General features: G+C 31.7%; 1 protein-coding gene across 1 annotated transcript in view; it reads left to right on the top strand.

Moving 5' to 3' along the window:
• AGBL4 (ATP/GTP binding protein like 4) overlaps positions 1-13,271 on the top strand; it is a 956,697-nt gene that overhangs the window by 22,439 nt on the left and 920,987 nt on the right. The window lies entirely within an intron of this gene.

The raw sequence follows: 13,271 nt of genomic DNA, 5'->3' as shown, positions 1-13,271 counted from the left end.
TGTGAGTTATAGAGTAGAAGGAGCTTTGAAGTCAGATAGACTTGAATTCAAATTCTGTTTCTGCTACTTACTGGTTGTGTGACTTTGTGTAAATTACTTAGCTGAGCCTCATTTTCCTCATCTAGAAGTAAAATTTACACCTACCTTACAGAGAGGGAAATGGTAAAGATTAAATGATGTAAGATAGGTAAAACATTTGGAATAAAATCAGTTTTATGTTGAATGATAGTTATTATTGGTTTAGAAACAAACTAATATTTTTTATGGAATTGAAGTAGCCAATGGAAAATTAAATAGTTAATATGGGGTGGAAAGGTATAATTGGAGACAGCTAATCTATTTGACAGACATGAATTTGAGAAATCACTGGTGATATACATATATATATAATCTCAAATTTTCTACCATTCTTAAATATTGGCAGAGGGATTTCATTATAACTTCCTAGCATTAGTCATCTGAGATGGACAAGGCTAAATTCTTGATTGTTCATTGCATTCTGTCGGGTTGTGACCATTTCTTCTCCTTTTTTCTGTCTCACATATGAGGGCTTCGAAGCTGATATTAATTTTGCTTTATTAGAGGACATCATTTGGGATTGACCATAAACTATCTGATTAGAGCAGTTAGGCATTGGGGAATAGTTGGGGAAATGGGAAATGTTCCTTTTGTACTTTGGTTTGCAGACCTGTAAGTTCATAGTTCTGATATAATAGTTCTACCAAATCTTGATAGAAACTGCATATCCATAGCACTAGTGTTGTCCAACACATTCTTGGTTTCCTAAGAGTGTCGTTGGATACTATTAGGAAAGAATTTTTAGCATTTTTCCTGTGTAGCTGCAAACCTATTGCAATAAAAATGTAGTGTTCAGTAGTATTATTCCATTGGTAGCATATAACTGTTCACATTTATACTGATTGATTTTCTTTAAGTGCCTAGCTGCCTATTAGGTTCAGATTTTTCCATGTTAATTTTTATTTAGTATTTTTATTTCTGAAAGCAAACAGGGAACAAACCATATATTATCACTGCACGTTTTTTTTTTTCCCCAGAAGCTAGTGAGAGCTTTAGAATCTATAACAATGAAATAATGTGGAGGTAAATTACCATAATATACAACAGGATTTTATATCCTAGCAATCTTTTATAGACTACTAACTTGAATCATACCCATGTGCAAATTATCTGAATACTATGATGTCAGAAACATAAATTAGCTCCTACTATGTTAGGAAAAGAATATTTTTCTGATGTATTCAACATGCTTTTTTCTTCTAATATTCATAAGTGTTAGAAATAATAAGTTCTCTTATGTAAGATGAGTGACATTCTTAAAGTAATAATTCATTGCTTGAATTCTGAGTCCCAATGGGCAGAATATAGAAGGAATGACACACATATATTTTAATAGTAATAGAGGACTTGGGGTGTTATAATGATATATTTATTAACTGATCTTACACGATTATAACTAAATTTAGCTCTGTGCAAAATTATGAAGGAGGTTGTCTGAAAAGCACCACAAATCTAACAGGCCCCAAGTTTAGGAGACTGTCCTCCTGACTTTCCTATCTGAGTCTGTGGGTATCCCCATCTATTCTGTCACTCAAACAAGAAATTTCCTTAAGGCTGGGACAATGCCTTTTTTGTCTTTGTGTCCATGTGGCCTAGAACAGTGTCTGATAGGTAATGTACAATCAATAAATAGAGAAAATGAAAGCAATTGGAAGAGCAGTTCTACAAATTTCCACCCTATATCCACCAACTCACTTAAATCTATGCTCTATATTCTTTCTTTCCTTCTCACTGGAGAAACCCTTTCTGCTCTTATCAGAGGTTAACCTTTCCACTTGCACATTAGATCCCATTTTTCCCTCATACTCAAAGTTATTATTTCAGCAATTTCTCCCTCTATCTTTATTATTATTATTTTTCTGTACTATATCATTTCTATCAGCATATAAATATGCAATTATTTTTCCTATCTTTAAAAAATTGTAGTTTCCCTATCAGCTATTACTTCCTTTTTTTTGTTCTCTTTTACAGAAAAAAATATTGAAAGAGTTGTCTGATTCTAGTACCTTTCTCCCTGAGCCCATTCAATCAGGCTTTCAAAAGCCATACCCTTCCTCCAGAATTGCTCTTCTCATGATCATTAATGGCCTCTTAGTTGCTAAATTACAGTTCTCATCATATATTCTTATAATTCTGTTAGAAGGATTTGACCCATTTGGACTATTCCCCTTCCTTCCTCTTTGATATATTACTTTTCTTGGCTTCACAGATGTATACCAACCCCCTATTTTTCTTTCTATCTTAGTGACCACGTCTTTACATTTATTGGTGCCATCTCATGTCTTTTTTTAAATTAAATTTATTGGGGTGACATTGGTTAATAAAATTATATAGGTTTCAAGTGTATAATTCAATAATACATCATATGTTTATTGCATTGTGTGTTCACCACCCAAACTTAAATTTTCTTCTGTCACCATATATTTCACTCCTTTCTTTACTTTCTAAACACTGGAATGTTCAGTTCTTGTACATTTTCTCTAACTACAGTTATGCCTTTTGGTTATCTCATCTGATTATTTAACTTTAAACATTATCTACACACTGATTTATATCTCTAGTACAGACCTCTCTCTTGAACTCTGGACTCATATTTATCAAGGATGAGCCCAGATGAACCACCTGGCTAACCCACAAAATTGGAGGAAATAATAAAAACACTGTTGTTTTAAGCTACAAAGTTTTGTTGTGGTTTGTTATGTGTCTGTGGATACACTAATGTAAGCTCTGACTTCATTATCCTGAAAGCAAATGTAAGGCGTGAAAACCATGACTTTCAAATGGTTTAATTTATTTGCAAAATGTATCGATAGATTCTAATCTTACCGGCAAATATAAAAGCTAGTTGATTCATGAAAATGGAAATTATTTATCCTTTTCCCCTAAAAGAATTCATTATTCATGATGTATAGTAATAAGAAATAAAAATAACAATTATGTTGTCTCTATGCAGACAGACAAGCGAGTTACTCTAGTTAGTCCAACACTACAATTCATGAATAAGGTGGAATCCAATTTTATGAATTACTTGGTAAGTTCAGTCTTTGGTAATTTAACAAAAGTATCAGTGTTTTCTAATATAATAAATATAATGAATTGAATTCATGTTTTTTTTTTTTCCCTGTCATGAATCTGGGCCATTATGGTGTGTATTACTTGCATATAGATAAAGTTATATTTTATAATAAACATTAAATTTACTTAAGTAAATAATTTTAATTTACTCATTGCCCTTCCTTATTAATCTCATGCATTGTGTACTATATTTAGAGAAAGGCTCATACTAACACATTAACAGTTTTTTATGAGAGAACATGAATGCATTTAAAATTACACTTTAATATAAAAGACTGTATGGTTTCATATTTGCAGGAGTCTGTTGTGAGAAGTTGTAAGTAAATTGCCAAATTATAAGTGTTAATTAAAAAAAAATCCCAACTATGTAAAGCTTATCAACACAGTATTTTAAGAGATTAGCAACACATCCTAGTTGAAGAGCAGTCCAAAGTTGCTATTTTCTAGCACAAATTTAAACCACACATCTTAGAATAGGCAGTCAGCACTTTGCTTTAAATTCTTTTTAATAGCATTATCTATTGTTCCCTAAAAGCAACATTAAAGCAAATACAATATTGGAAATATTAATTATCAAATCTTTTAGTTGACATGAGATTAGAAAAACTGGTTTAATTAAGATAGTACAATTATCGATACCTAGTTGATAATAATTATTATAATTATAGCAATTGTTCATATTTGTAAAATATTAAAGTCTCATTTTTCAAAGTTTGTCAGATTCATTATCTAATTTTTTTGTCAATGACACTTTGAGGCAAATGTTAGATCATCATCATTATCATTATTTTCACCTTCATTTTAGGCATAAGGAAATATAGTTCAGAAAAGTAGAGTGAATTTTCCAAGGTCCTATAGCTGAAAAGTAGCAGACCTGGAAGTAGGATTCCAGATTCTTATAAAGCTCTGTTTAATTAATACTAGTTAATGCTCAATGCATTTGTTAAGTGGCACAGAAATTAAAATACCAAACATACCTTTGAAGAAGAATGGAGAATGTTATTTAGACTTTCATATTCCAAGTGATAGGTTTGTGTTCTTTTCTGAACTAGTAGAGGCAAAAGTAGAGAGAGCACAGAGTTCATAGTCTGAGGCCCTGGGTTTAAGTTTCATCTCTGTAATTTAACTAAATTTGTGATCTTTGGCAAGTCATTTATAATCTGTTACTAAATTTCCTCATTAAAAAGATGGGAACCAAATGTTTTTTAGGATCAAAAGGAAGAGAGTGAATGAATATTTGTTAAGCAAAAATTATAGGCAGGCATTGTCCTAGGAGATTTATATCTAATATTTTATTAAATAAGTTATCTTATGAAGGTTCTTTATGAAGTTTCTTTAGAAATTATAAAATAACCTAAAATGCTGTCTATCAATCTGTTTATTCATTCAGTTACGAATGAAAAATTTCTTGTTCCATTTTCTCAGGGCTTTGCTAGGGCAATGAGTATATGGTAAATGAAATCAATAAAAGTAGTATTGGTAGATAATAAAGATCTAATGTGTTATTCTTCATCAGGATATTTTCATTCTCAAAGAGTATCTCTAAAGATACATGGCTTTATTTTCAGAAGAATGACTCTGTAATGGAAATATTTCAAACACTGTTAACAAGCTACTTCAAGACACATTTTTGAACAATGGTTCCGTGACATCTTTCATATTATGTTTTTGAAGAAATTGCCGGTTACATGCAACTATACAGGTACTGCTTTGCTTAGTATAGGGGAGGTATATTAGTAATGTCTCAATTGGGTTACTTCTCAGGGCAATTGTTAGGAATACAGCTGAGATCAGAAAAGGAAACAGTAAAGAACCTTAATGTATAGAATAGATATCATAACACTCATGTGCTTTTCTCAGATGTGAAATCCTCAGGTTCATTATTGGCTTATTTTAGACATAGCTCTTACAAATCTAATTGTCTAGTTTCTCACTCCCTGTATTAGTTACTTATTGCTGCAAAATAATATCACTAACTTAGCACTAAAACAACACACATCTATTTTTTTGTCACACAGTTTGTGTAGATTAAGAGTCTAGGCATGGTTTAGCTGAGTATTCTGTTTAAGGTCTTATGAGGCCACAATCAAGGCATGGGCCATGGCTGAAGTCTTTTCTAAGGCCTTGACTAGGGAAGGATCAACTTCCAAGGTCATTTAAGTTATTGCAGCATTCAATCCCTTGTGGTTATAAGAATGAGGGCTTCAGTGTCATTCTGGATGTTGAATGGAGTCTACCCTCAGCTTCCATAGGCTGTCCACAGTTCCTTGTCATGTGGATCTTCCCACTATGGCTGATTTATTTCTCCGAAAGGGAGACAGAGGTATGGGTGTTGCAATATTATGTAACAGAATCATGTAATCAGGTACCTGTAATTATGTACATCTTTCCACTTTTGCAGTATTTTATTTGTTAGAAGCAAGTACTGGTCTCACCCACACTCAGGTTGGGGGGCTTACACGATGGTGTGAACACCAGAGATTGGAGATTATGAAGGCCACCTTAAGAGTCTGTCTGTTACACATCCAAATAGGTTAAAATAAGTTAATGCTATTTAGTGGCAGATATGGTGGAACTGACATCTGTTATATTGCTTATAATTAACTATCCCCTTCTCCATTCCCACCCTTCATCTTCCTTTTCCTGCCAACCTCTCAACTTATACATATGTAAAGAGACTTCTAAGCCAGTGATGGAAGCTGGTGTCATTTTATTTTCTGTGTCCATCTGGGCCACTAGTTAAACCCTTTAGTATGTGGACATGATTATAAGTACTAGAAACTCAAGGAGATAGTGTATACTGATCACAACTTACTTGAAACACATTTAGAATGATTTAACAGTTGAGAGTTCTTTATATTTTCACATCCTGTGTGACCATTTTGACTACTTGTCTGGACTATTTATTGTATCTTGATGATGCCATCTCTTTTACTCTATAATACCTTTATATTTTTCCTTTCATTCTAGAATTTATCTTCCTTCCTTTTTCCCTTCCATTATCCTTCCTTCCCTCCCTTCCTTTTTATAAACTGCCTTTAAACATTTTACATGTCTTTTAAATCTGAAACATTAGTCATTTCTAGCATAAAACTTTCTTGAATCCCTTCAGTGTACTAACCAGTTCTCCGGGAAAGAGAACTGATCACACCTCCTCCATGATCACAGCTTGCCAACAATAGTAACAATAGTAGTTATGGATTTAATATGTGCTATTTGCACTACATTTATTATCTCATATAACCTTCAAGTTAACTGTTATTTTCATTTTATAGATGAGGGAAACTCATACTCACAAGGAAATATAACTCGCCTAATATCATCCATCTTTTCTAGGATAGAACTAGGATTCAAATCTACCCTGAGCTCATGCTTTTTGTAATACAAAAATTGCCTCTTAGCATTTTTCTCATTTTGTGCTTCCTTTTTTCGTTTCTTGTTTACATGTGTGTCTCCCTTGTTAGATTATAGCTTCTTTAAAGACAAAAATCATATCTCTTATTATACCCTTCTCCTCTACCCTATACCTTTTTCTACCTCCCTCATACCTAGCAGAGTTTCCATATAGCTGACCGTCAGTAATTCTTGCTACACAGAAATGAAAGGTGTTATGGTATTCTTTAAGGTGACTAAGACTATGTTCTGTGTAAATGTAATGTATCCCCACACATTTCTTTGAAAATATTGAATATGTAGTATGTCACCGCCATTATTCTAGCATAAGTTTGTGTTTAGAGCTAGTGAATCAGACAGGCTGTGGTTTAAATACTAGCTCTGACACTTATATGATCTTGGGCATATTAGTTATCCTCCTGGAGCCATGGTTTTTTTCAGCTTTATTAGGATAATCTAAAGTATACCTCTAGGGAATGAAATTAGGTAATGTGTATAAAGGATTCTTAACTACTGTTTGATCTCTTTCTTGCCCATCACCCCCAGTTCCCTAGTGAAAAGATAACAGAGATAACTCTTCAGTATGAATGATTTTACTTCCCACTGTATTGTGGTTTTATTATTATCTTCACATATGACTTTCTAGAGTATGTTATGTAAAAAGAGTGGTCCCAGAATAGATTTTTGTGTGCATCTGGCCTTGGTGCTAAAATTGCTCATTTTTCCAAACAAGAGTATCCATTGAGCCCTGGACTATAGGCATAAGTAAGTTAAGTGTATCAGGAAGGTATTGTTGATTTCAAGCATAGGATTTCTTTGAGACCATCTCAACTACTGTACTTCAATTCAGAAATTTGTGTATTTCTGAAAGTCTCCCAAAGTTGACTCTGTGGATTTTTCTATTCGATTTACAATCTTGGCTTTTAAAGCTTCTGATCACATTTTATTTGTCTATAGTGAAGAAGGGCTAATTATTAGAGTGACAAAGGAAGTCATATATTTTAAAGCTCTCTGTGTGGCCAAAGGGTGCTTTTAATGAAAATTAACTTTACTGAGACATTTGCAATGCGCATGCTGCACCACTGATACAGTAATTCATTTTATACCCTTTTTAAGAATCTAAATTCATTGTTTTATAGCACCATTATATATTTTTTAACCTTAGGCTAATGGAGAGTGGATGAGAATTCTCTATTTTCAGAGCTATTTTTTGACATTCTTATTTTCTTAGGTACCAGAGTAAAGATAAGTAGCTATGATTTTGAAGGATTGATATGAATTATCATTTTATCTGCAACCAAACATTTAAGTATCTGTTGACATTTTCTGTGGGGGATTAACATTTAATTTACAAAAAAGCTAGAAATCTTTGAAATATAATAAAATGCTTCCTGAATTTGTAAAATGAAATAACAAATGTTTAGTACAAAGACCTTTGAATATAATATTGTAATTGTCATATAAAAAGTTCTTTGGTTGCATTTAAAATGTTAATATTGAATTATCAGTCTAACCCACATAAAGGAAGTAATCAGAACTTACATAAAAAGAACTTAACCACTAACTATATCAGTCAGCAGATGAATAGATGTCTCATAGAGAAGCATTTGGCATGCAGATTAATTCTTCAACAAACTAGATAGTGAAATAAAAATGACATGTTTTATCTGTAAGAATAAACTTATAAGCTTAAGATTTTAAATTAAAGACATATACAGTTAGAGAAATTTAAATACAAGTATTAGTGAGTAATTATTTGACAGCGAATAATTTTATATTACTGTGAAGAGTAGCAAGATGACTAATACTATTACTACCACTGTTTACTTTTGTCGAGTACTTAGCTATGTGCCAAGCATTGTTTTTGGTGTTTTATATTGCTTAATTCATTAGATCTTTATTTAAAACAGCCCTTTGAGGCAATTTTTGTTCTGTTTATTTTTTTATTAAATTTATTGGGATGACATTGGTTAATAAAATTATATAGGTTTCAAGTGTACAATTCAATGATACGTCATCTATATATTATGTTCACCACCCAAAGTCAAATCTTCTGTCACCATATATTTGACCCCCTTTACCCTTATCTTCCTCTACTCTCCCCCTTTTCCTCTGGTACCCACAAAACTTGCCTGTCTGTGAGTTTTGTTTGTTTGTCCTGTTCGTTTGTTGCTTTAAATTTTATATCCCACATATGAGTGAAATCATATGGTTCTCAACTTTTCTGTCTGTCTTATTTTGCTTAGCATGATAATTTCAAGGTGATCGGATAAAGAAAATGTGGTACATATATACAATGAAATTTTAGTCAGCCATAAGAAAAGATGAAAATTGCCATTTGCAACAATGTGGATGGCTCTTGTTATTTTCATTTTTTTAAATTTATTTTTTTATTATGGTAACATTGGTTAACGAAATCCAATAAGTTTCATGTGTACAATTTAGCAGTATATCTATGTGTTCACCGCCCATAGTTAGATTTCTTTCTGTCACCACATATACCACATATTTGACCTCTTTTACACCATCTACCTCCTCTTCTCCCCTTCCCCCGTGGTAACCACTAGTCTATTGTCCATGTCCATGAGTCTCTGCTTGTTTATCCTGTTTGTTTGTTGCTTTTAGGTTTACATCCCACATATAAGTGATATCATGTGATTTTCAACTTTTTCTGACTGGCTTATTTCGCTTAGCATGATTATCTCGAGGTCCATCCATGTCACAAATGGCAGTATTTCATCTCTTCTTATGGCTGAGTAATATTCCATTGTGTATATGTACCACAGCTTCTTTAGCCAATCATCTATCATAGGACACTTCCGTTGCTTCCGTGTCCTGGCCACTGCGAATAATGCTGCTATGAACATCGGTGTGCAAATATCTTTTTGAATACGAATTTTCAAGTCTTTGGGGGTACATACGCAGGAGAGGGATTGCAGGACCATATGGTAGATCAATTCTTAGTTTTCTGAGGAATCTCCATACTCTTTTCCATATGGCTGTACCAATTTGAGTCCCAGCGGTGGAGGAGGGTTCTTTTTTCTCCACATCCTCTCCAACACTTGTTATTACTTGTCTTGTTGATAACAGCTATTCTAACAAGTGTGAGATGTTATCTCATTGTGGTTTTCATTAAAGAAATGCAAATCAAAACCATAATGAGATATCATCTCACACCTGTTATACTCATTTTTAAGGCTCAAGAGTAAAATAACATTTTCTCTTCATAGCATAAGTACAACTAAACATTGTCCATTTTCTAATTACTTAATTTGGTCATATATCAGATTCTGTTCTTTTCCTGGTGACATGAATTTTAGCCACTTTATTGATTAAGAGCACCTCTAGGAGTGGGGAGGGACAGGATTTTTTTAAAAAGATAATTAAATATATACTTACCGTTTTACCTTTTGGTAATGACTCACGATAACTAATGTAATCTTTTAATTATACTAGGTACAGTTACAATCTTGGGTTATAAAAAACATTAATCTTTTTGAAGTTTAGAAAAACTTTAATATTAGAAGAGAATTGAATGAATGTTAAGATGTATCACAATTCTGTCATCATTTTATGCAACTTTAGTGGTAAGCTAATTTAGGAACTTTCTTTACCAAAGCTCAAAATATAATGAAAGAATAAAAAGACCAAGCCATATGTTTTAAATTTTAAAAGTCACTTTTAAATATTAACGTAGTAATATATACTTATTATTGGAAACATGTAAAAGATATAGTAAAGAAAATAAGATAATCTGTAATTAAAAATCATAATTATACAACATAGAAATAAATTCTGTTAACTGTGTATTTCCTTTTGATTTCTAGAAAACTCAGAAACACAATTTTTAAAAATGTGGTAGAGATTATTTACAAAGAGTGAAAAAATATTTTGTGCTTTTCACTTTCCATTATACCATGAACATTTTCTTGTCATTAAATGTTTAAAAGATTATTTAAATAACCCATATTACAGAATATTTTGTGGTGATTGGAATTATTTAGTCGTTTCACTATTATTGAACATTTAATGGCTAATGTTATTACAAATAATGCACTTAACATTGTTGTATGTAAAGTTTTGTCTTTCCTCTCATTTCCTGAGAATACTGTACTTAAAAGTGAAATTACAATTTCGAAGGATCTGAATTTTTTTGGAGCCCTTAAAGTCTACTACTACTAGTTGCTTTTCAGAAAGATTGTACCAGTTTAAACTTCTACAAATGGTGTGAGACAGTCATTATATACTCACCAGTATTGAGAACAATCATTATTGGAATCTTTCATTATCTTCATAAGCAAAATAATGGCCTTTCATTGTTTTAATTTGGATTCCTTTGATCATTGGTAAGGCTGAGCTTATTTCAAATATTTGTGGACATTTGCTTTTCTGCTTCTGCGAATTGTCTGTTCATGTCATTTTTCTGTTGGAGTTTTAGCATTTCTCTATTGATATATCTGAGCTCTTTATGGTTTAAGACTATGTGGTCAAAGAAACAAGACAAAGAAAAATTCATACACACAGACAGCGTAAAACTGAAAACAACAAATGAACAAGACAAAGAAAAATTCATACACACAGACAGTAGTTTAGTTGTTACCAGAAGGAAAAGAGGAAGATGGGTATGTAGATGAGAGTAAAGGGGGTCAAATATATGGTGACAGAAGTAAATTTGACTTTGGATGGTGAACACAGAATGCAATATACATATGATATATTATTGAATTGTATACTTGAAACTTATATAATTATATTAACCAATGTCACCCCAATAAATTTAATAAAAAGAAAAAATATGAAGCCTTAATTATCTTTGTGGCCAGTATTTTTCTTAGTTGATATATTTTAATTTTATGATCATGTTTTTGGCATAAGAGAATTTACATATTTTTATATGGTCAGATATATTGATGATTCTTTTTATATTTCCTACCATTGTTTTTGTTTAATCCATCTAAATTCTTCCAAATCGGAAAAATATATGCTTATTTGCTTCTAGTATTTTTATAGTTTTGTTCCATATGTTTAGTTCTTTAATTCTTATCAAAATTATGTAGGTGCATGTTGTAAACTGAAATTCTAACTTAAATTTTTCTGAGTAGCTATTTTCATCATTATTTGTTAAATAATCTTTCTCTTCTACTGATTTTTATGATGATTCCTTTATTATAGCTTAGATGCACACACATACACACTCACACACACAGACACACCTACAAGTGGTCTGTGGTTTACAAAATTTTGTCCTTAGACCTCCTAATCAAAATAATCTAGAGTTCTTACTAAAATGCATATTCTTGGACCCCAAATCTGGGATACCAAGTTAGAAACTCTGTAGATGTACCTCAGGAATATGTAGGGCATCACTCATTTTTCCTCCCTGTCCTGAATTTTACACTCTGCTCACTTATTTAGCTTTTTAGATAAATTTTGAGTCAGTTTATTAAAAAAAAAAAAATGCCATTGGGGTTCTGGTGGGAATTACATTTATTTGCAAAATAATAGCAATTTTGTAATAGTCTTCTTATCTTGGTATGTGATATATCTTGCTATTTGTTAGCATCTTCCTTTTTATCTTTCAGAAAAACTTAAAGGATTTAAATTTAAATGAAAATTCTCATGTATTTTAGGATGACACATCTTTTTAAAAGATTTCAGTTTAATGCTTAAAAGATTTCAGTTTAATGTTTGGGACAGTATATATGACTATACTTAATATTTACTACTCAGTTAAAGTCTCATTTCAATTTTTCTTTAGCCCAGTGTCTTTCTTCTTCTTCTCAATGTATTTATCATATTTTACCATTTTATTTTTACCTATTTTTATTTTCCTATTTTTATGTGAAGATCTCAAGGACAGAAGTTTTGTTTTATTATTTTCAGAATTCATTTCCTTTACCTTTCAACATCTAGTGAAATACCTAAGATAACAAGTGTCCAGAAAATATTTGGTGAACTATATTGAATTTGCAGTACTAATTGGACCATAAAATGAAATAGTCATGAGTGAATTAATATTTATGCTGCTGGGACAATAGAAGATACACGCCACTGAAATTCTCATATGTATTCTTTCATTCAACTTTTACTTCACCAAATATTTACTGAATTTCTGTTATGAGTCATGTATTATACTAGGAACACAAGGATACAAATATAAATAGGATAATTTCAATTGTCAAGATTTTTACTGGGCATTGAGGAGAGAAAAATCTGTAAGTGAATAATTGAAATTCAAAGTATTAAAATACAGTTGAGTAAAAATGCTATGAGAGTATTCCTCTAACTGCTGGCAGTTAATTTTTAGTATCATATAGTAGAAACTTTAGCATTTTCTTGGCAAGGATTAGAATCTAGCTCTCTTAATACCATTGAGTTTGTAGCCTTCAGCCAGTTACTACCTCTTTGAAGATCATTTTCTCACCTAAACTAGAGAAAATCATATTTACCTCACAGATGTGATGTGAATTTTAAATTAATTACATATGTAAATTAAAGTGCCTTGCACAAAACTAATTTTCTCATCTTCTTGTGGGAAGACCTTAGTTATGTTAGAACTTCGGGTCATTGAACTTTAAAAAGTTTCAATTTTTGTTCTATGTGAGAAACATAAATAAGAGTACTCTGTACATTAAATCATTTTTATAATGAATTGGAAAAATATTGACAATGTTTTTAATTTCGTGATGATGATCCTTCTCTTCAGCTTGCAAAGAGCCTGTGTT

Source organism: Pteropus alecto, unplaced genomic scaffold, assembly GCF_000325575.1.
Source record: "Pteropus alecto unplaced genomic scaffold, ASM32557v1 scaffold25, whole genome shotgun sequence".
Lineage (NCBI taxonomy): Eukaryota > Metazoa > Chordata > Mammalia > Chiroptera > Pteropodidae > Pteropus > Pteropus alecto.
This window is presented reverse-complemented; position numbering and strand designations above follow the sequence as displayed.